The sequence below is a fragment of the Bos grunniens genome, chromosome 18 (assembly GCF_055505025.1).
Source record: "Bos grunniens cultivar Pamir isolate PY7600 chromosome 18, Bosgru_T2T1.0, whole genome shotgun sequence".
Lineage (NCBI taxonomy): Eukaryota > Metazoa > Chordata > Mammalia > Artiodactyla > Bovidae > Bos > Bos grunniens.
The window spans coordinates 33,462,640-33,487,699 of NC_141182.1; the positions used below are offsets into that span (position 1 = coordinate 33,462,640).

Below are 25,060 nucleotides of genomic sequence, written 5' to 3' on the forward strand. Positions count from 1 at the left end.
GGTTGATGATTTTGCTCAAACTCTGAAAAACTTTGGCCAACATTTTTTCCAATATACAGTTTTTATCCCCCTAATTCTCCCTTTCCTATCCTCTTGGACACAGCTATGGGGTTTTTGTCCAAGTTTTTCTTTCCTCTGTTCTTAGTCTAAAATGATTACTGTTAATGTGTCTTTAAATTTATGAATTATTTTTGTTGGATCCAATCTTCTGTTAATCGGTAATTCTTTTTATTTAATTTTAGCTGATGTGCTGTCCATGTAAGATCTCTATTTGAGCCTTTTCTAAGTTGTTATATCTCCTGAAATTATCTACTTATTATCTTTATCTCTAACATTTTATATTGGTTATTTTTTAACAAAGTGCAAAGACATTTCCCCCTAGCTTCATGGAGATGTAATTGACAAGGTAACATGGTGCCAGTTTAAGGTTACAATATCTTCATTTGATACATTTATTAATTGTAAAATGATTACCATCATTAGCTGCCATCTGTCACATAGTTACCATATCATTTTTGTACTGAGAAAATCTAAGAGCTACTGTCTTCTAATATTCAAGTATATAGTGTAGAGCATAAGCACCATGCTCCTACATTAGAGCCCCAAATTTGTTAATCTTATAACTGGAAGTTTGTAGCCTTTGACCAGTGTCTACTCATTACACCTAACCCCCAACTACTGGTTACCACCATTCTACTCTGTTTCTCTGAGTTTGTCTTTTTTTAGCTACCATATATAAGTGATATCATTCAGTATTGTATCTTTCTCTCTCTGACTTATCCACTTAGCATAAAGCTCTCAATGTCATCCAAGTTGTTGGCAAACACCAAGACTTCTTTCTTAGAGCTGAATAATATTCCTTTTTCTCTATGTTTAAATAAACACATTTTTTCCTATCCATTCATCTGTTGATGGACACAGGTTGTTTCCATGTCTTGGCTATTGTGAATAATGCTGCAATGAACATGGAAGTGCAGATATCTCTACAAGATCCTGATTTAATTTCTTTGGAAATATACCTAGAAGTAGGATTGCTGGAGGATATGGTGGTTATGTTTCTATTTTTAGAGGAACTCCCATATTGTTTTCTAGTGGCTGTACCGATTTATATTCCTAGAGTACATTACATCATTCCTACATTCGCACTAGAGTTCCCTTTTCCCCACACTCTCGCCAACACTTACCTCTTGTCTTTTTGATGACAGGCATTCTAACTGCTGTAAGGTTTGGATTTGCATTGCCCTGATGATTTATGATGTTGACCAGCATTCCATGTACCAGTGGCTATATGTATGTCTTCTTTTGAAGACTGTCTACTAAGGCCCTCTGTCCATTTTTTAATCTATTAGATTTTTAGCTATTAGATTGTATTGAGATAATTTAGATATTAAGCTCTTATCAGATGTATGATTTGCAAATATTTTTCCTCATTCCTCAGATGGCCTTTAGGTTTTGTTTATTTTTTCCTTTGCTATGCAAAACCTTTTCAGTTTGATGCTGTTCTGTTGCTAAGTCATGTCCAACTCTTTGCAGCCACATGGACTGTACCCCTCCAGGCTCCTCTGTCCTCCACTGTCTCCTGAAGTTCGCTCATTTGTTTGTTGTAGTCCCACTTATTTATTTTTGCTTTTGTTGCATGTGCTTTTGCTATCATATCCAGAAAATCACTGCTGAGATTAATGTCAAGGAGATTTTTCTCTATTTTACTTATAATTATTTTATGGATTCAATTCTTAAATTTAAGCCTTCAATTTGAGTTCTATTTTGTCACTGTGAAAGATGGAGATCCAGTTTCATTATTCTGTATGTTATACACTTTTCCAATCATCATTTATTGAAGAGATTATATTCTCCTCATTGGGTATTCTTGGTACTCTTATAAAATATTAGTTGCCCATATATATAGGGGTTTATTTCTAGGCTCCCACTTCTATTCCATGTGTCTATTTTTATGCCAGTGCCATACAGTTTTGAATGTTATAGTTTTATTGTTTAGTTTAAAATAAAAATATGTGATGCTTCTAGCTTTGTTCTTTCTCAAGATTGCTTTGGCTATTTGAGGCCCTTTGTGGATCCATGAGAATTTGGGCATGGACTTTTTTCTATTTCTGTGAAAAATGCCATGGGAATTTTGATAGTGATTATACTACATCTATAAATGACTTTGGATAATATGAACATTTTAAACAGCATTCTTCCAATCCATAAACTTGGGGTATCTTTACATTTGTTTGTCTTCATCAAAGTCTTATAGCATTTACTTTACAGATCTTTCCTCTCCTTGGTTAAGTTGACTTCTAAGACCCCTCCACTTGTGCCCATGGTGGCAATCCCTAATGGCCTGGTGACAGCTGCTGTTCTTGCTTGGAACAAGATGCAGAATGAGCCACAGGAGCCTAATCACATCCCAGTAAGCCCATTTCATCCTAATGATCTTGAGGAATGCTGTCACTGGCCAGCAAACATAAGAAACACTGTTAAGTGACTACAAGAACAGATCATGCACAGACTTTCAATGAATGCCTCTGAAGGAAGCCAACATTGAATTCCATTTTAAACAGACAAAGCTGTCATATGATTGAAGTAATTCTCTGAACTTTCCTGGCCCAGAGTGCTGTGCCAACAGCCAGAGAGCTTCTACAACCCAGAGGAGGAAACCTTGCAGGAGACTCATAGATATTTTACTTTCTTAATGAATCTGCATGGATTAGAAGAGAAGATGGCATTCTTGCATTTCTGCATGTCTACCAGTGTTAATTATAGATACACTTACACCAGCCTGGGTGACAGAAAATCAGTGCTGAGGCAGCTTGAAAGACTTCTTCCCCCAGACTAAGCTTAGGGTGGAGTGAAGACAGAAATAGGTCTAATCATGCTCCACAGGAACATTCCCTCTGGTGGATGTTTTCATTGACAAATTGCTTTTGGTCGGCTGGCTAGAACAGGACAACCCTGAGGTTAAAAGTCATGGGGTCAACACCACTGTGATCATATTACCATCCCTGTCACATAGTTACAGGCTGTAACCTAGCCATGGCCAACTATTTCGAAAATAAAACCTATGGTTATGGATTCAATGTGTAGAAACCTACATCAAAAGAGGAAAAAAATAAAAGCACCTACTTTATAGTCAATCAAAAATTCCCTGTTTATATAGGAATGTGTTACACATTATTTTTCCCCGTAGTCAAAGATAATAGTCTTATTTTCTTAGATTCCAGACTGGCAGGGTTCATACTAAACTATTCTAGTGGTAGGTTTTTTTTTTTTTTTTTTTTTTGGCTTAGCTGTGACCCAGTCCAGTATTCTTGCCTGGAGAATTTCATGGACAGAGGAGCCTGGCAGGCTAGAGTTCATGGGAATTGCAGAGTTGGACATGACTGAGTGACTAACACACATACAATGCAATGTGTAGGATCTTAGTTCCCCAACCAGGATTTGAACCTGTGCCCTCTGCATTGGGTGCATGGAGTCTTAACTACTAGACCACCAGAGAAGTCCCTCTAGTGATATCTTTAACCATGATATTGTTCCAGGGGTGGAGTCTGCTGGGAAGCAATAGCAGTAATCTAAGGCAGAGACAATAAAGACAGGAACTAGGCAGAGATGGCAGGATGGGGGAGAAGGGACATACCAGGGAGATACTTAGGACGTGAACTGCCGGTCACTGGCATCTGGGAGATTTAGTAGCATCATATGTTGGATGGACAAGAACTTGGACGAACTGTACCACAACCATGAATGTCAGTTGCCCACTAGAACCTGGACTTGCTGATAAACGCCCTGACTTGTAGAGCTTGCTGATTTCCCAGGTGTAACTGTTCCCAGCAGTTTCAAGCTACAAAGGGCCTAATAATCAGCTGGCAAAATTCCTGTTGTTTTGAACACTGCTTGTGTAGGACAATACGAGAGAGCTCTGGCACACCACTGACCTGAATTCAATGTCAAGCAATCCGATTTTCAATTTGCCTAAATTTTGTTCCTTTTTTCCTTTCTTCTTTGAACCTATTCATTATTTGTTCTTTGCCATTTCTTGTAAGAATGACTGTAAGAGCTATTCATAAGATTTTATGAATGTGAAAGAGACAGGCACAGACTGGACTGTACATGGGTGTACACTAGATATACACTGGTGTATCCTGGGCTGTGCATCAGACTGTTCCATTGGAATGTACACCAGACATACACTGATTTACACTGCACTGTGTACACTGAGATGTGCCTTTGGATTGTACACCAGATGTGTCCAGATGTGCACTTGGCTGTATGCCTGCTGTACTCCAGCTGTACACTGGAATGTACACTGTACAGTGGACCATACATCAGACTGTACATAGATGTACACTTGTACACTAGGCTGTACACTGGGATGTACACTATACTGGACAGTGAGTGTACACTGGACTGTACACCATACACTGGGGTGTATACTGCACACTGAATGTACATTCAACTGTACACTGGGATGTACACTATACTGTACACTGGATGTTCAGTAGACTGTGAAGAAACAGGCACCAGCATGATGTTTTTTGGTACATCATGGACACACATCCTTTGAACATATATATGCAAAATGCCAAGCTGTAATGATGTCAGGATTGAGTTTTTCTAATTTTTCCTTGCGATCCAGATAGAAACAGTTCATTTTCAATTTCAAGATGCCAAAAAAGTTTAAAGGTCAACTGGTATATTTTATTATAACCAGAGAGTGATTGATTCTAAGTTATATAATAGGTAGCTCAAAAACAAAAACCCCACAACTGTACTTGGTATGTTTTTCTACCCAAAACTAATGTTTTCCAAGGAGAAAATGTGGGGATAAACATGTGAAAAGAAGTTCTCATAATAGAGTTCAGGGAACATTTCTTCTGAATCCTTTATGTTTCTGTCTTTTTATCAATTTTCTGAGAGATAGCCCCAAGTAAAGCTACTAGGCAACAGATGATGTCACAACTCCAAGCAACAATAGAAATACTTTCTGTTCATCTACACAACCAACCCATGAGTATTCTTGTTAACAGCAATAAGAACAATCTTTAATCTCATCATGTAGGGGAACTGTTATTTAAAAGTGTTGCTTTTATCCAGGTAATGACAACAGTTAGAAATCTACAGGCTTGTCCACACAAATACAAATGTGCTTATCTTTTTAGCTGGAATCAGAGGATATGGTCCACACTTAAACTCTACTTCACAATAATTAATGTAAAAATAAAATTGAAGGACAAATGGTCTTCCACCCAAGACCTGCAGGAGTTTCATCATGGTTAGATGCTTGATAAGCACCAGAGCATGAGCATTTCAGATAGCACAACCTTTGTTGCCTGCTGAATTCATTGTAATGTGATGATTCAAACACGCTGGGTCTAAGAGAACCAGCTGAGGCCTCAGGTTCTGTCCTTGGCAGGATACCAGGCTGTGCTGAGAGTGTGCTAAGATCAGGCCCCTCTTTCCCAGTGAGGTTTGCATGCTGCCTTCTCAAAGTTTTGGATGCTCCAAGTTTGCTACTCAGTCCTGCATCATCATCTTGTCTCCATCTCCGGGTGCCTGCTCCCTCACCCAGCTGGACTTCTTTTCCCTGGTCAGTGGTTGTCAACATTTTCCTGTCTCTGAGTAACTTGGTTAAAATGACCAGGTTAAAACACAGATTGCTAGGCTCCAACCCCCAGAGGTTCTGGTCAGAAGGTGTGGGTGGGGCCTCAGAATGTGCCTTCCTGACAAGTTCCCAGGGGGTGCTAATGCATCTGGTCTAGGGACCACACTTTGAGAATCACTGCTGGACCTTGGCTCTCTAATATTAATAATTCTGCCTTGAATTCCTATCATTTAACCCTCTTACTTTCCCCCTCATAGAGTGGCAGATGAGATCTGCCACATCACACCTGTGTGGAGCCATCTCTCCTCCCTGACTTCATTTTCTTTGCGGGTAAAATGGGAACCACCCTTTTCTCAAGGGGTGTTAGGATGGGTCACTCATGTAAGATGTATCCTAGGGACCCAGCACCCGGCAATGACCAAGATCCGTGACTACCCCGCCCCTACTCTTTGCCCTGTCCACCCTGTATGAACTTGAATTAAATTTGATTACTTATTTAGGTAGATTGTAATCCTCTGGAAAAGGTATATACTTTATACATCTGGGTCTAGCCCTGTATTCTACATTCAGAGCCTTAAGAACATTTATCAAGGATGCTGATTTAAAAAAAAAAAAAAAAAGCCTTCATTACTTTCACCCTAAATGAATCTTACAGTGGCATGTGATAGAAAATAAGCCAGCAAAGAGAGACCCAAAGAAAAATAATAATAAAGAAGCAATGTACTCAGGACAGAGCGCCCCCAGACCCAACCATGCAGGAAGGATGGCCAAAGGAAAACAGTTCATCACCATCACAGCAGAATACAAACAAAGCTGACCAGACACCAGCTGTTTTCTTTCAGCCCCCTTTGCCTCTGGAACAAACAAGTTCCTTCCAGCAGCAAATCAGGAGGGCACAGCACTATTTTCAATTCCACATGATACTGTTGGGAGGCACAGGGAGTGGTCCAAGGGAAGAAAAAGGAGATGGGGAGATGTGGGAAGTAACTGAAAAGGGGAGTGGGTGAAGGCAGAAAAACCTATCTGTGACATCACTTGACATTTTTAAACCTAGCTGCTAGCACCTGGCAAGGCCTTCTGGGAAAACAGATCAGATTTCTGTAGCCTCATGTTTGGGGAACATAACTGAGTTTGCTAATTCATGGTCAGACTCTCTTGTGACTGTGTTGACTGTCACTTGGCCTAAAATAATAGCAAGCAAGAAACCTGTCCTCATCTCGTTTCCCTCCTGCAGCATGTGTCTGGGATGCCTGGCTTTTCTAGATCTCTTCTTGCCAACCCTCTGAAGCCTGAAGTCCTCCAACCTGACTGGGGACAATGGTTCTGGAGACTAAGCAGCTCTGGAGGCAAAGCTGGGATTTTGAGGGCTAAGAAAGCACAGTGCAGCGCATGGCGTTTCTCACAAACTGGGGACTGAGTCCGTTTCACTGTAAGTCCCTTTGCCAGAATGCATGCTGTGGTTCTTCCTCCAGATATGACAGACTGGGCCATAGGCTAGCCACACATGTGCTAGCTCTGTTCCTGTTACCATATTGTTACTAAGCTCTTGGAGGATAGATCTTGTGTACGAGAACTGGAGTTCACCAAGCTTGGAGTTCCTCAACAGACTTTTCTAAGATAACCCACAGTAGGACATTAGGGAGAAAGAAAAGAAAAATTTGGAGATTCAAGGAACATATCATGAGTTGCAAAATTCAGAATCAAACCATCTCCTTTTTTTTTTGTAAATTAATTTATTTTAATTGGAAGCTAATGAAGAAAAGATAATCTCTTTAACAAGTGGTGCTGGGAAAACTGGTCAACGACTTGTAAAAGGATGAAATTAGAAAACTTTCTAACACCAAACACAAAAACAAACTCAAAATGGATTAAAGATCTAAATGTAAGACCAGAAACTATAAAACTCCTAGAGGAAAACATAGACAAAACACTCTCTGACATAAATCACAGCAGGATCCTCTATGACCCATCTCCCAGAGTAATGGAAATAAAAGCAAACCATCTCTTGAAACTCTTGGCCTGAGTGTATACCAATGTTTAGACACAGATGTTAGCAGTTATTCAGCAACATGCAACATGCCGAGGAGGTCATATACTGGGTTAGTACAGACCATGCTTATACGAACCCAAACCAGGAGAGTAAGCATTGTGGCCTATACCTTACTGAGTTAAGCACTTGAGGAACAGGTACCATTAAGACTCATTTTACACAGGATGAAAATGAAGCACAAGGAATCCAGAAAATGGTTTAGGACCATGCAGCCAAGAAGTTCCAGAATTAAGTCACGGGTCTTCTGCTAATTTCTGCCCCCACCCCTAGCTCAGGGTCCTGGTAGGCAGCAAAATTCCACTCCAATGATTCATTGGAGCTTGGGCACCAAATGAATACTAAAACGGACATTTGCATTAAAGACATGTTAAAGTGCCAAAAAATAGATTTATAATATGCTTTTCACTTGATATTTGAAAATGTTACACTACATACATTAAAAATCAATGGATTGGTTAAAAAAAAAGTTTAATTCTAAGTATTTTATTACTTTTAATGCTGTTATACACAAGATTGTTTTCTTTTTATATGTTTTATTGCTAATGTACAGAACTGAACTGTATTCTGTATGTTGATTTTATACCCTTCAATATTACTGAATTTATTGACTTAGTTATGATTTTGGTGGAGACTTTATATATATATATATATAATTTAGGACTTCATACATATATAATCATATCATCTGCAAAGACATTTCTACCTCTTCCTTTCCTGTTCTGATGCCTTTTATTTCTTTTGCTTGCCTAATTGCTCTGGCTAAGATTTCCAGGACTATGTTGAATAGGAGTGGTGGAAGTGGGCACATTTATCTGGTTCCTGAATTTAGAAAAAAGCTTTCAAAACTTTCACTATTGAGAATGATGCTGGCTATGGGTTTATCATATATGTCCTTTACTTTTTGAGGTGTATGCCCTCTATACCCAATCTGTTGAGCATTTTTATCATGAAGGATACAGTACTTTGTCAGATGCTTTTCTGCATCTATCCAGATGATCATGATTTTATCTTTCATTCTGTTAATGTGGTGTTTCACATTTACTGCTTTGCATATTGAACCATCCTTGCATCCTAAATTTACATAAATCCTACTTGATCATAGTGAACGATGCTTTTAAATGTGCTGTTGCATTCAGTTTGCTAATATTTTGTTGAGAATTTTTTGCATCAATATTCATCAGGAATACTTGTCTGTAGTTTCCTTGTGTCCTCTGGCTTTGGTATCAGGTTGATGATAGCCTCATAAAATGAGTTTGGGAGTGTTCTCTCTTCCTCAGTTCTTATAAGAGTTAGTGAAAGATGGCATTAATTTTTCTGTAAATATTGTAGAATTTAGCAGTAAAACAGTCTGCCTGGGCTTTTCTGCTTGGGGAGTTTTGATTACTAATACTATCTTCTTCCTTGATATCTGTCTGTTGAGATTCCCTATTTCTTCATGATTCACTCTTGGTAGGTTGTATATTCCTAGGAATGTATCTGTTTTTCTATGTTGTCCAGTTTATTGATATATAACTGTTCACAGAAGTCTCTCATGATCTTTTATATTTCTGCAGTATCAAATTCAGTGTCTTCTTTCTCATTTCTAATTCTGATTTTTGAGTCTTCTCTCTGTTTTCTTGAGTTAGTTAGCAAAAAGTTTTTCAATTTTGTTGATCTTTTTCAAAAATCAGTATTCACTTAGCTCCTAAAGCCTGGCTGGCTGTGAGCATAGATCCTGGGTTCTGATGAGGAGAGGGGACCCAAAGGGCTGTTGTTTTATATTGTACTGCCAGAAAGACCTTAGATGGCTGCAGGGTGGGCATAAGCCCTGGTGGGGTATGAGGAGTGTGAAGGGAGCAGGGAAGGACTGAATCACAACCAGTGTCAGTGAACATAAACACCGGTAAGGCAGCTGGCAAGATCTGCACAGCCAGTCCATAACCTGGTGTGTGGTGGAAGCTGCTGAATTTGTCTGGAAGAAAGATCTCTCTTGACCAAATCATTTCCACTGTGTGTTTGCTAATAATAGCCTCTTCTTTCTTTTCCCTAGCCAGCTCTCTTTGCTTATCTAGGATGGAAAAAACTAAGCTGGTCCTTCACACAGTGCTCAGAAAGCCTGAAGAAGCTAGTCACTCACCCCTCTCTTCCTCTCCTGGTGAGAGGAGCTTTTACTAGCTGGGAAGTTCCTTCTCAGAGCTGAACAAAGACAGCCTGGGACATGGGACGAGGCAGGCAAAACAAAGCTGCCTTCCTCTTCTGCCGTTCTTCTCATACATTTGGTTCGATGGTGTTGCCAAAATGTCTTCAGGTGTGTTTGTGGGTAGCTCTCTAGTCACTGACCTTTGTGGGAGGACAGGGAAGCTGCAGTCTCCTATATTGTCTTTATTCCCCAGAATACTTGGTTTATTTTATTTGCTTTTAATTAAAAAAATTTGTTTTTTCTTCTGCACAGGGTCTTCATTGCTGTGTGTGGGCTTTCTCTAGTTGAGGCAAGTGAGGGCTTCTCTCTCGTTGCAGCGCACAGGCTTCTCATTGTGGTGGCTTATCTTGTTACCGAGCACAGGCTCTAGGGGTACAGACTTCAGGAGTTGCAGCTCGTGGGCTCAGTAGTTGTGATGCACAGGCTTATTTGCCCTGAAGCATAGGGAATCTTCCTGGATCAGGGATCAAACCCATGTTCCCTGCATTGGCAGGCAGATTCCTAACCACTGGACCGCCGGGGACGTCCTGCCTTGGTTAGTTTAAACTGATTGCCAGCTAATTCCAGCTGCTGGACGTTACAGGTCTACTTTTATTGACTGTTTTCACCACTGTCCTGCTTTTTCATGCATCTAATAATTGTTAAAAGTGTGTGTTGGGCGTCATCACTTGGTTGTACAGACTCTGAATTACGTTAGTCCCTTCGGAACAGTGCTGCTTTCCTGCCCTGGCAGTTGAGTAGTTATTCACAGATCATCTTGATCCTGCCTTACCGTTAGAGTCTGTCAGGTTGTTGCTATGTTCATTTTGCCCTTCGTGGTAAAATCTTTCAGTTCTCAGAGTCTTTACTTCTAAGTTTTGGCCTCTCTCCAATTTCAACAAAAAACAAAATATATTTACCAAGCTTCTCACATAGAGGGATTCTAACTCCATACTCTTGTGCCTCTTTGATAGGCAGGAGATTAAATCTCTGTTTAGCTCTCTTATCCTTCAGCTGTTCATATTGCCTCTGGGCTCCCTATAGCCTCACTCCAACATTCATAGTTAAGTATTTAGGCCCAGATTAGAGAAGAGTTCATATGTGGGTTTTGGGAATTTTATTTTCAGTGATTTTCTTCTTAGAATTTTTCTCCTCAGTGTTCCAAGATATCTGGAAGCCCCTAAACTGTCTCTGGTTCCTTAGACCCAAAGTACTGTGGCTTGAGCTCTAGCTGTCAGACCCATACTATTAGAGTAGCCTCAGAGGAAAAATAAATGTGGGTCTCATCAAACGTGGCTGGGTTTTTTTGTTGTTGTTGTTTGGTTTTGTTTTTTAAGAATAAAATCCTTAGTGTTTATTTCTACTTTGGGGGCACTCTTTAATTCCTGTATTTTTTTTTCCTTATGTTGTATCCTTATTTTCTGTTTCCTCTGGAATTATTAGTTCAGTACAAGCTTCAGTTCAGTTCAGTTCAATCGCTCAGTTGTGTCCAACTCGTTGTGACCCCATGAATCGCAGCACGCCAGGCCTCCTTGTCCTTCACCAACTCCCAGGGTTCACCCAGACTCACATCCATCGAGTCAGTGATGCCATCCAGCCATCTCATCCTCTGTCGTCCCATTCTCCTCCTGCCCCCAATCCCTCCCAGCATCAGTCTTTTCCAATGAGTCAACTCTTCGCATGAGGTGGCCAAAGTACTGGAGTTTCAGCTTTAGCATCATTCCTTCCAAAGAAATCCCAGGACTGATCTCCTTCAGAATGGACTGGTTGAATCTCCTTGCAGTCCAAGGGACTCTCAAGAGTCTTCTCCAACACCACAGTTCAAAGGCATCAATTCTTCAGCGCTCAGCCTTCTTCACAGTCCAACTCTCACATCCATACATGACCACAGGAAAAACCATAGCCTTGACTAGACAAGCCTTTGTTGGCAAAGTAATGTCTCTGCTTTTGTATATGCTATCTAGGTTGGTCATAACTTTCCTTCCAAGGAGTAAGCATCTTTTAATTTCATGGCTGCAATCACCATCTGCAGTGATTTTGGAGCCCCAAAAAATAAAGTCTGACACTGTTTCCACTGTTTCCCCATCTATTTCCCATGAAGTGATGGGACCGGATGCCATGATCTTCATTTTCTGAATGTTGAGCTTTAAGCCAACTTTTTCACTTTCCACTTTCACTTTCATCAAAAGGCTTTTTAGTTCCTCTTCACTTTCTGCCATAAGGGTGGTGTCATCTGCATATCTGAGGTGATTGATATTTCTCCCGGCAATCTTGATTCCAGCTTGTGTTTCTTCCAGTCCAGCGTTTCTCATGATGTACTCTGCATATAAGTTAAATAAGCAGGGTGACAATATACAGCCTTGACGTACTCCTTTTCCTATTTGGAACCAGTCTGTTGTTCCATGTCCAGTTCTAACTGTTGCTTCCTGACCTGCATACAAATTTCTCAAGAGGCAGATCAGGTATTCCCATCTCTCTCAGAATTTTCCACAGTTTATTGTGATCCACACAGTCAAAGGCTTTGGCATAGTCAATAAAGCAGAAATAGATGCTTTTCTGGAACTTTCTTGCTTTTTCCATGATCCAGCAGATATTCGCAATTTGATCTCTGGTTCCTCTGCCTTTTCTAAAACCACCTTGAACATCAGGAAGTTCACGGTTCACATATTGATGAAGCCTGGCTTGGAGAATTTTGAGCATTACTTTACTAGCGTATAAGATGAGTGCAATTGTGCAGTAGTTTGAGCATTCTTTGGCATTGCCTCTCTTTGGGATTGGAATGAAAACTGACATTTTCCAGTCCTGTGGCCACTGCTGAGTTTTCCAAATTTTCTGGCATATTGAGTGCAGCACTTTCACAGCATCATCTTTCAGGATTTGAAATAGCTCAACTATTCCATCACCTCCACTAGCTTTGTTCATACAAGCTTCACTATTACCTAAATCAGAATGTCTTGAGTATTTTTATATCTATGCATTTATTTGACAAGTCTTGCTGAACTCCTCCATGTTCCTTGTACTGGGTTAGACGTAGGAGATAAAACAGTAAATAGAAACATAAAGGGAGTGGGGGGGGGGTGGTCCCTGGTGGCCTATGCAACCCAGTTAGGGTTCTGGGCTTTCACTGCCAAGAGAGAGAGAGAGAGAGAGAAAAGGAATATGTATGTGTGTATATATATATATATGGAAGAAAGAGAAAAGGAGGGAGGGGGAGGAAGGAAGGAAAACATAAAGGGAAGGAGTGAATGAATAAAAAAGATTATAACCCCATCTTCGTGGAACTTATCCTAACAAGAGAAAAACAAAGAAATCAGGAAGTAAATGTGTAATGAGAGCATGTGGTTATGACAGCCTATAATAGGGCAATCTGAACTGACCAGGGAGAATCCAGGAATATGTCCTCAGGGAAGTAATCATGGGGCTGCTGTCTAAATCTGCTGTGGGCACCTGGGAAGTCGTCATGTGGTTACAGAAGCTGCATCCCTTTCACTTGCTGAGACCGTGGCCACCACCTTGAAATCAGCTGAACATTAAACCGTGCACTGCTGTCAGACTAGTGGAGAAGTCCACTGATATCCTGGATACTTGCTGCAAGGCTGTATCCTAGACATCAGCTGTCTGGGAAAGCATCCTCTGGGATGGAGCCCTGGACCAGGAGAGCTGTGACTGGAGTTGGAAGGGAAAAGGGGTGGGTGCCATCAAACACATCACTCCCAAGCGGGGACATATGTGAAAGTCAATGACCACTTGCAGCACTTTTAAATAATTGTGAATAGATTCAAATGCTGTAGATGGGATAGAATCTGAGAACTGCTCTTTCTTCTGAATTATAAAAAGAATCAGGAAAAGAGGAAAAAATAAAATTTCCTTTATAGATTAAAAATTCTGTTGGCAGCAATAGAACTGTGAGATATCCAGAGTTTTGTTTCCTCAGTGGAGCCCTGTGAGTCCACCACCAGCAATTCATATTGAGAACACTCTCACCAGGGAGTGTGAAGCAGGGGGCTACAGTGAGCCTTGTGGAGCAGGAAGGGAGCGCTTGCCCCCACAAACCTTGAAAAATAGGAGGACATTCGTTCACTTGCTCAATCTTGTCACAGCAACTGCTTAATGCTCTTTTGTGAAGATTTATTCTGAATCCTACCAGCCTTATGGTAATATTTTCTCAACTTATTTTATGATTATTTCATAATTATAAATGGGTGACACAGATACTTAGTCCCTGCTTTTCTTTCTGTGCACAGGCAGACATTCTGTTTGAAATCCCTCTTCTGGTTAGCCAACCCTAGAAATTATTTCCCTTTTACAAATCTTCCTTGTCTAGTGGGAACATGAAAAATATCTTTCATTCATTCATTCTTTTAGTATCAATTATATTATAGTTGGGCTTCCCGGGTGGCTCAGGGGTAAAGAATCTGCCTGCCAATGCAGGAGATGTGGGTTTGATCCCTGGGTTGGGAAGATTCCCTGGAGAAGGAAATGGCAACCCACTCCAGTATTCTTGCCTGAGAAATCCAATGAATGGAGAAGCCTGGCAGGCTACAGTCCAAAAGAGTTATGGGGAACCAAAAGAGTTACTGGCAGGCTACGGGGTTGCAAAAGAGTTGGACATGGCTTAATGAGTCATGGTTTAATGACTAAACAACAACAATAAAATATTGTAGTTAACAGAGGTTGTGATTCCATGAAGAATATTTAAGAAAACAGAAAGGGAGGAGAAAAAACATGCACATCCTGTTTCCTAAAGCTCACTGCTACTTTCATCCAAGGGTAAGTGCTTAGTGCCTGTTAACAGAAGCATCTGGTCAGAAAGTAGGACTGACTGTGGGTCCCAGGATGGCTGGGTAGATAAGGCAAGAAATGCTGAGGTGGAGAGGTTTGTTATGGCCCGATCACAGATAGCCTTTTAAAGCACAGTAACAACTTTAGACTTTAGAAGACTCTTGAGAGTTCTTTGGACTGCAAGGAGATCCAACCAGCCCATCCTAATGGAAATCAGTCCTGAATATTCATTGGAAGGACTGATGCTGAAGCTAAAGCTCCAATACTTCGGCCACCTGATGCAAAGAACTGACTCACTGGAAAAGACCCTGATGCTGGAGAAGATTGAAGGCGGGAGGAGAAGGGGACAACAGAGAATGAGATGGTTGGATGGCATCACCAACTTGATGGATATGAGTTTGAGTAAGCTCCAGGAGTTGGTGATGGACAGGGAAGCCTGGCGTGCTGCAGTCCATGGGGTCGCAAAGAGTAGGACGCGACTGAACTGAACTGACTGAATGACTTTAGAACTTATTCTTAAATGAAAAGCCATTGAAGATTCTTAAACAATGAACAGTCTGTAATCATAGTCACATTTTTAAAATTGCTCTGACTGCAGGGTAGAGAATGCATCTGAACGGGGCAAGGGTACGTGGGGAGAGGCTGTCAGGAGGCTGTTGATGTTATCCTGATGAGAATCAACGAATCAACATTGGCTGGCTGGAAGGTGGTAGTGACAGAGGAGGGGAGTGGTTCACAGACTCTGCCGATATTTAGGAAAAACAATTGAATGTTCATGGTGATTGACTGGACATGTAGGTAGGTTCATTTGTGCTGTATTTTACATTCCACATCTTCAGTTCAGTCACTCAGTCGTGTCTGATTCTTTGCGACCCCATAAGTTGCAGCACACCACACTTCCCTGTCCATCACCAACTCGCGGAGCTTGCTCAGAGTCATGGTGTTTGTATCCAACAATCTCATCCTCTGTTGTTCCCTTCTCCTCCCACCTTCAATCTTTCCCAGCATCAGGGTCTTTTTCAAGGAGTCAGTTCTTCGAGTCAGGTAGCCAAAATATTGGAGTTTCAGCTTCAGCATCAGTCCTTCCAATGAATATTCAGGACTGATTTCCTTGAGGATGGACTGGTTTAATCTCGTAGTCCAAGGGACTCTCAAGAGTCTTCACCACCACAGTTCAAAAGCATCAGTTCTTTGGCCCTCAGCTTTCTTTATAGTTCAACTCTCACATCTATACATGACTATTGGAAAAACCATAGCTTTGACTAGATGGACCTTTGTTGGCAAAGTAATGTCTCTGCTTTTTAATATGCTGTCTAGGTTGGTCATAGCTTTTCTTCTAAGGAGCAAGTGTCTTAATTTCATGGCTGCAGTCACCATCTGCAGTGATTTTCGAGCCCCCAAAAATAAAGTCTCTCATTGTTTCCATTGTTTCCCCATCTATTTGCCATTAAGTGATGGGACCAGATGCCATGATGTTAGTTTTCTGAATTTTAAGTTTTAATTCCACATGTAAGTGATATCATATAATATTTGTCTTTCTGATTTACTTCACTTAGTATGATAATCTCTAGCTCCATTTCATTCTTTTTATGATTGAGTAGCATTCCACTGTATGTATCCGTGTGTGTGTGTGTGTGTGTGTGTGTGTGTGTGTGTGTATGTAAGGACTTCCTTGTTAGCTCAGATGGTAAAGAATCTGCCTGCAATGCGGGAGACCCAGGTTTGATCTCTGGGTCTGGAAGATCCCCTGGAGAAGGGAATGGCAACCCACTCCAGTATTCTTGCCTGGAGAATCCCATGGACGGAGGAGCCTCGTCCATGGGGTCGCAAAGAGTTGGACACAACTGAGTGATTAACACTTTTACTTTCACACACACACACACATACATCCATACACCACATCTGCTTTATTAATCTGATCTGATGGTGGATATTTAGGTTGTTTCCATGTCTTGGCAATTGTGAGTAGTGCTGCAATGAACATACTATTCATTGTATGACTAGTCCTATTCAAGTCTCAACTGTTGTGACTGCCGGGGACCTTCTCCCACCCCAGAGGCTGGTAGCATGTATCTTTTCAAATTATAGTTTTTCCTGGATATATGTCCAGGAGTGGGACTGCTGGATCATATGACAACTCTTATTTTTAGTTTTTTGAGGAACTTCCAAATTCTTTTCCATAGTGGCTGCACCAATTTACATTTCCACCAAGAATGTAGGAGGGTTCCCTTTTCTCCACACACTCTCCAGCATTTGTTACTCACAGACTTCTTAACAATGGCCATTCTAACCAGACACATTGCTTTTTTGTTGTTTTTCATTTATCCTCCTCCTTTCTGCTTACTATTTTATATAAGATACATTAGCAGTGGTTGGGAGCATAAGTGATATACAGTGCAGTTGTTAAATTTAAAGAAAAATGTTCTCAAATGGTTTCACCATCCAGAACAGGGGAACATGAATGAAATGGAAAATTTCAGGCAGTATGAGGACAGAACCTAAGGAGATACACTGCCTCTTTCAAGGACCTACATAGATGGGAGGAGATCCTTATCCTTAATGACCAGTGGGTTTCAGATCAATGTATGAAAGAAGTTTCTGATTGCACTACCCAGGAAGGAAACAGGCCCCATATCAATGGAATAAGTCCTCTGTTACTGGAAGCCTAAATGATCCTTGATGGGATTTATGCATTAAATGCAAGATTATGAAACAAGTAGGGTATTATTGTTGTTTCACATTTAAGGCAACTAATTGTCCGAGAGGCGATGCACCTTGCACACCATCACACAGGTAACAGTAGGGCTGATTCCATCTAATACCAAGATGGTCTGTATTTTGCTGGTAACCCAACAATCATGAATAAAGTTATTAGATTATTTTTTTCTCCTTCTGAGAGTTTTGGCTCTTCTTGGGAGCCAAAGAGATCTTTCTGGTTATTAGGCAGCTTACGCGAGCCTTACTTTAATATATATTCAAAACGCATTACCACGTGAATATTAAAACCAATTATTTACCCCATTAACCTCTAAAAATTTATAGCAAAGTGGCATACCATGAACACAACCCCAAATCTGTAATTGTCAGTATATTTCTGATGCTCCCCTTACTTTATCACCTTCACGCACACACACAGCATACAGGTATAGGGTATACTTCACACACACACTCACACACACACACACTCACACTCCAGATATTTTTTTCATAAGCATGTGTGTTTGATTTTTAGAAGCATCTTATTGTGCATACTGATATGTTTTTTATAATGGGAGCTGGCTCCATTGTTTAGAAACTTAGGTGTTCTTGTACAAACCAGTGTTTCTTTTTTTCTTTCATTTTTATTGAGATATAATTGACATAGAGCATTGTATAAGTTTAAGATGAATAACATAATGACCTGACATAAATGTTGCATAATGATTAAAAAAATAAATTTAGTTAATGTCTGTCATACATATAAAAAAAGCAATCTGGGGAATTCCCTGGCAGTACAGTGGTTAGGACTCAGTGCTTTCACCACTGAGGAACCAGGCTCAAGCCCTGCTCCAGAAATGAAGACCCCACAAGCCGCACCAGCATGACCGAAGGAAAAAAGCTATTTTCCCTATAAGAACTTTAAGGATCTACCCTGTTAGCAACCTTCAAATATACCACCAGCAGTATAAATCGAAGTCATAAAGTAGCACACCATATCCCCAGTACTTGTTATTGTTATATGTGGAAGTTTGCACCTTTTGAACAACTTCATCCAACTTCCCCACCCCTACCCCTGTCTCTAGTAACAACTGTTCTGATCTCTTGTGTTAATGAGTTTGGTGTTGAGTTTTTTTGTTTTTAAATTCCACATATAAGTAAGATCAGTATTTTCTTTCTCCCTCTGACTGAATTCACTTAGCATTATGCCCTTAATGTATATCCATGTTGTTGCGAATGACGGAATTTCCTTATTTGTTATGGCCAAATAGTATTTCATTGTGTATATATATATACACACATATATATACACACACACATATATATATATACACACACACATATAGCGTGTGTATAGTATATGGATGTACACACATTTTCTACATCCATTTGTGCATCAGTGAACACTTGGGTTGCTTCCATGTCTTGGCTACTATAAACTACGCTACCGTGAACAAGGGGATGCAGATTACTCTTCAACATAGTGATTTTATTTCCTATGGATATGTACCCAGCAGTGAAATTGCTAAATCATATGTTGGTTCACGTTTTAATTTTCAGAGAAACCTCTATATTGGTTTTCACAGTGAGTGTACCAAGTTACATTCCCATCAATAGTACACAAGGGTTTTCCTATCTTCATATCCTTGTCACCACGTTATCTCTTGTTTTTTTGGATGGTAGCCATTCTAACAGGTATGAGGTGATGTCTCATTGTAGTTTCGACTTAAATTTCCCTAATAATTAATGTTGAGTACTTTTTCAGGTAGCTGTTGGCCTTTTGAATATCTTCTTTGGAAAAAAATCTCTAAGTTGGTTGCCCATTTTTAATCAGATTATTTAGTTTTGCTATTGAGTTGTGTGACTTAATATATTTTGGATATTAACCCCTTGTCAGATACATGATTTGCAAATATTCTTGCCCATGCTACAGGTTGTCTTTTTATTTTGTTGATCATTTATTTTGCTGAATAGAAGCCATTTAGTTTGATGTAGTCTCTCTTGTTTTTTTTTTATTTTGTTGCTTATGCTTTAGCTATTATATACAGTACAAAAATTCATTTGCAAGATCCACCCCAAGGACCTTTTTTCCTATATTTCTTCTAGGAATTTTATGGTTGCAGATCTTACATTTACATCGTTAATCCATTTCAAGTTGATTGTTATGAGTAGTGTAAGATAAGAGTCTAGTTTCATTCTTACATGTCAATCAATATCCATTTCCCAGCACCATTTAGTAAAGAGGCTGTCTTTAATCCATTGCATTTTTTTTGGCTCTCTGGTCAATATTAGTTGACCATACATATATGTGGAGTTTCTTTTCTGAGTTCTCAGTTCTGTTCTATTGGTCCACATATCTCTTTATGCCAGTATTTTAAAACTATTTTATGATTTTATGCACAATACTGTTGTATTTTACATTTCTTAGAATGGTTTTTCTGCATCCCATTAGTTAGTATGTGTGTTTCCAGTTTCAGTTGTCTCAAGAGGCTTTTTTATTCCCCTTTTAATTTCTTCTTTGATCCCTTCACTGTTCAGAAGTGGTGATTAATTTCTATATACTAATGAATTTCCAGTTTTCCTCTTGTTATTGATTTCTAGTTTTCTAGTTTCATATCATGTGGTCAGAGAAGATACTTGATAGGATTTTAATACTTGAATTTGTTGAGACTTGTTTTGTTTTCTAACATAGGCTCCATCATAGAAAATTTGCTTGTGCTTTAGAAGACTGTATTCCACTATTGTTGGGTAGAACAGTCTGTATATGCTTGTTTGGTTCCCTCGATCAAATCTACTGTTTACTTATTGACTGTCCAATAACATACCTATTTTTGAGAATGGAGATTTAAAATCTCCAATTATTGTTATTTTTCTGTATAGTTCACCTTTTAATTCTGTTTTTGCTTATATATTCTGGTGCTCTGATGTCAGATGCATGCTGCTGCTGCTGCTGCTGCTAAGTCGCTTCAGTCGTGTCTGACTCTGTGTGACCCCATAGACGGCAGCCCACCAGGCTCCTCCGAACCTGGGATTCTCCAGGCAAGAACACTGGAGTGGATATTTACAATTGATTTATCTTCTGGATCAACTGACCTCTTTATCATTATAAAATGATCCTTCTCTCTTATTACCATTTTTAACTTGCTTTATTTTGTCTTATATAGTTATAGCTACCCATGCTTTTTTTGGACTTTCCAGGTGGCACAGTGATAAAGAATCTATTTACAAATGCAGTAGACTCAACAGATGTGGGTTCAATCCCTGGGTTGGGAAGATCCCCTGGAGTAGGAAACAACAACCCACTCCAGTATTCTTGCCTGGAAAATTCCATGAACAGAGAAGCCTGGTGGGCCAGAATCCATGCTGTCACAAAGAGTCAGACGTGGCTGAGCACACAGAACATGATTTTTATTGGTTACTTTTTGCTTGAAATATCTTTTTTTTTTTAATCTTATCACTCTCAGTCTGTGTGTGTCTTTAAAGCTAAAATGAGTCTCTTAACATATTGTTAAATCTCTATTTTTAAATTCATTCAGCCATTCTGTGTCTTTCAGTTGAAAAATCTAGTTCATTTATGTTTCAAGTAATTATTATCAATAAGGACTCATGCCTTTTGTTCATTGTGTTCTGGCTGTTTTCTAGACCCACTGTTTCTTTTTTTCTGATCCTTATGTCTTTTTTGGTGTAATTTAATGTCTTAAGGTATGAGTATAATTTGACATCTTTATCTTGTTCTTGTGCATAGGTACTCCTGGGTTTCTCTTGTTGTTGTCATGAGGCTTATATAAAATAGCTTAAAATTAGAGCATTCTATTTTTAACATCTTTTTAAAAAACTGATAACAACTTGATAGCATTCCTAAACGTTACATTTTTACTTCTCCTACCCCTCACATATTAAGTTGTTGATATTACAGTTTACATATTTTTATATTATGTATCCAGTATCAAATTATTATATTAATGCTTTTTAACTTATTTTCTAACTTTTTATCTAGAGCTTTAATTTAATTACTCAGCTGTAATTTAATTAATTTACAAAATCTGACTTTGATTATATATTTATCATCATCATTGAGTTTGATGTAGCCATATGTTTTTATGATGTTAATTAGCATCCTTTTCTCTTCCACTGAAAGAAACCCCTTTAGAATTTATATTAAGTGAGGTCTAAGTGACTTAGCAGCAGCAGCAGTGGTAATGCATTTCCTCAGCTTTTGTTTGTTCAGGAAAGTCATTATCCCTCCTTCTTTTCAGAAGTACAGCTTTGCTGGGTATAGAATACTTGGTTGACAGATTCCTCCTCCCCCCACCCCCATTTTCAGTGTTTTGAATATATCACCCCATTCTCTCTTGGCATGCATAGTTTCTGTTGAGAATTCTGCCTAATGTCTTATCATGTTTCCTTGTATGTAACATGTCCCTTTTTGCCTGCTGCTTTCAAAAAATTATTTTTTCCTTGACATGAAAATTTAATAAGAATGTGTCTCAGTGAAGCCCTATTCAGGTTTAAACTATTTAGAATCCTTTGTGCCTCATGGATCTGGATATCCATTTCTTTCTGTGGGTTTGCAAAGTTTTATCTATTATTGCTTTACATACAGTTTCTGTCCCTTTATATTTCTCTTCTCCTTTTGGGGTTTTTCTAATATGATTTTTTTTTCTTTTAATGTTATCACCTATGTCCAGTAGGCTTTCTTTACTTTTTTAAAAAAATTCTTTTTGCCTTTTGTTCCTCTAACTAGATAACGTTAAGGTGTCCTGTCTTCTGGTTGAATGGTTCAGTGGTCATTCTGGTTGAATGATATGGCCAAGACTGCTGTTGAAACTCTTTATTGAATCTTCAGTTCAATCACTGTATTCTGTTCCAGGATTTTCATTTTTTAGGAGGGGAATGGGTTCTATTTCTTTGAACCTCTCTCTTTTTCCCATGCATTGTTTTCCTAGTTTTGTTGTTTGTGTGTTCTTGAAGTTAAGTAAATTTCTTTAAGAGGAATATTCTGAATTCTTTGTATGACAGTTCATAAATCTTCATTTCTTTGGAGGTCAATTCAAACATAAATGTGTGCTAAGCTCTCTGAACATGTGGGGCCACTGTCTTGGCTCCGCAGGCACTGAGTCACTGGTCAGGCTCACTATTCAAGTGCTGCTGTAGTTTAGGCTGTAGGGTGGGCTACAGAGATCTCTACTAGCTCTGCTGAGGTTTCCTGGTTGGCAGGTTTGGAGGCTGGGTTCAGAAATGGGTGCAGACATGGATTACCTTCACTAATGCAGGTCAGGAGCTTCAGATCAGGCCCCAAGGTTGATAAGACTCTAGTTTGTGGAGTGAAATAGGCAGAACTGTGTACCAACCTCTCAGGCCAGATTGGATCATCAGCTGGTTCTGCACATGGGCAGACCTGCTGGCTGAGGTCACATCTGAAGTGTTGCTGGACTGAGCAGCTTCCTGGGTCTCAGGTCAAACCTCCTGGTCAGATGAGGAGCTATACTCAGCAGTGGGCAGAGCTACGAATTAACTCCCCAGTCTGGGAGAGCAGCAGAATTGTTCCAAGGCAACAGTGCTTTTTGTTTGGGGACTTGACTCCAGCCAAGCTGTACCCCCAAGTTCCCTGACCAAAAGAGGCCACTGGCTTTGTTCTAAAGATGGCCAGTGCTGCTGGCTAAGCTCTTAGTTCCAGTGTTGCTAGGATAAGTAGCTTCCTGGTTGTTTCAGCCAGGTTCCTGGTTGGGATAGTGAGGACCTATACCCAGCAATGGGCAAGGCATGACTAATTCCCCTGCCTACAAGGAGAGGAAGACCAGGCTCTGAGATGGCAAGCCTCTTCTTTTGGGGTGCCAAATCAAGCAGACCTGTGCTCCACCAGATTCCCTGATCAGACTGCACCACCATCTTGTCTCTACAGAGGAGCAAAGTCACTGGTTGAGACTTCTATCAATATTTAGGCACTGGTATTAGGAACCTGGGGCTTCCCAGTGGTGCAGTGGTAAAGAATCTACCTGCTAATGCAGGAAGCACAGGAGACATGGGTTAGATCTCTGGGTCAAGAAGATCTCCTGGAGGAAGAAATGGCAACCCACTCCAGTATTTTTGCCTGCAAAATTCCATGGACAGAGGAGCTTAGTGGGCTGCACTCTGTGGGGTTGCAAAGAGCTATACATGATTGAGCACACACAAGCGCATGTGCACGCGCACACACACACACACACACACAATAGGAACTCAATCTGCCAAGATCTAAATGCTGGCTGCTGCCAGACCCTCCCTTCTTCTCCATCACAATCCAGTTGCCCATGGTCAAGCCCTGCAGACTTCCACACCATTCCCATGGGATGGGACCCAAATGGGTCTCCTCAGAGGCAGCTCACAATGTTGGGGAAGCAGGATGTCTACCAGAGCCCTCATTTTGCCCCCTGGAGAAACTGTAGGATCAGGGAGGTTCTCTTACCCTCCTAACACAATTTGTCTCAGTGTCTGTGGTGCAGGGGGTATACTCCTGCCTCATGCCTATGTTCTAAAGTTTTCAAAATGGTATATTGTTCATAAATAGTAATTAGTTATTCCTGTGAGGGGAAACAAAGTCAAGAATGATCTGTGTCACCACCATGGTGCCATCATTCCTCCCATACCAGTGTTCCTAGTCCTTCTATCTGTCCAGAGACATGTAAGGATTATATGGCCTTGTACCTTTGAGGTTCAGCATAGCCACATGACTGTCTTTATCTAGTGAAATGTGACTATGAATTATCTGAGTTACCCTGAAGCCTGGTATTGAGATGTTGATGTCATAAGATGATGGCATCTCTAACAGATTGGATCCTTGTGGGACTACAGAGAGCAGAGTCCCCCTGCCCCAATTCAATCAGCCATGAAGCTTGCACAAGAAATAATCCTAGGACTTCCCTGGTGGTTCAGTGGTTAAGACTCCATGGTCCCAGTGTAGGCAGCTCGGTTTCAATCCCTGGCCAGGGAACTAGATCTCACATGCTGCAACTAAAGATCCTCCCATGCCACAACTAAGACTCCATGCAGTCAAATATATAAATTAATTTTTAAAAGAAATAACCCTTTGTTGTTTTAAGCCACCAAGAAGCAGGGTTTGAATGTTATTGCAGCAAAACCTAATCTATCCTGACAGATACACATGTCTTCCAAGCTCTATATAGAGACTCAATCTGCAAAAATCTCTATGAAATAGATATGATTATTTCCACTTTGTAAGTGAGAAAACTAAGGTTCAGTCATTAACATACCATAAATACACAATGAGTTAGAATTGAAAGGGTTAAAAGAGGCAGTGATCCATGTTTCTGAAGATAAGCCTTTGAGTTTTGATACTGAACAGAGTCATTGGTTTCTGCAAAGGAAAACTTTTTCATAGGTTTTGATCCCTCCCCTTAACAGCCTTAATCTTTGGAAAGAGAGGACATCTCAAAGACTGAGTTCTCAGCTGAGGTCAAATGAGAGTGAGGAATGGTGAAAGCAGAGGGCTGCAAAGGAATTGTCTTTTAAAATAAGAAACTATAGAGACTTGCCTGGTGGTCCAGTGGTTAAGAATTCATCTTGCAATGCAGAGGACATGGGTTCAATTCCTGGTCAGGGAACTAAGATCCCACATGCCACGAGACAACTGAGCCTGCGCTCCACAATGAAAAACCACGCATGACACAACAAAGATGCCACATGCCGCAGCTAAGACCCAATGCAGCCAAATAAATAAATATTTAGGAAACTCTACATGCAAAAGAAAGGTTTTATCTGGAAATCAAAGCCCACT

General features: G+C 40.1%; 1 long non-coding RNA gene across 7 annotated transcripts in view; it reads left to right on the forward strand.

Annotated features, from left to right (window-relative positions):
* The window catches only part of LOC147353365 (uncharacterized), a 148,127-nt gene that overhangs the window by 85,711 nt on the left and 37,356 nt on the right, over positions 1–25,060 (forward strand). For 2 of the 7 annotated variants that reach the window (XR_015145108.1, XR_015145104.1), the window contains one exon: positions 6,834–11,457. The exons of the other annotated variants lie outside the window; for them this stretch is intronic. This is a non-coding gene — a long non-coding RNA (uncharacterized LOC147353365). Of the gene's footprint in view, positions 1–6,833; positions 11,458–25,060 lie in introns of those variants that run through there. 7 annotated transcript variants of the gene reach the window in all.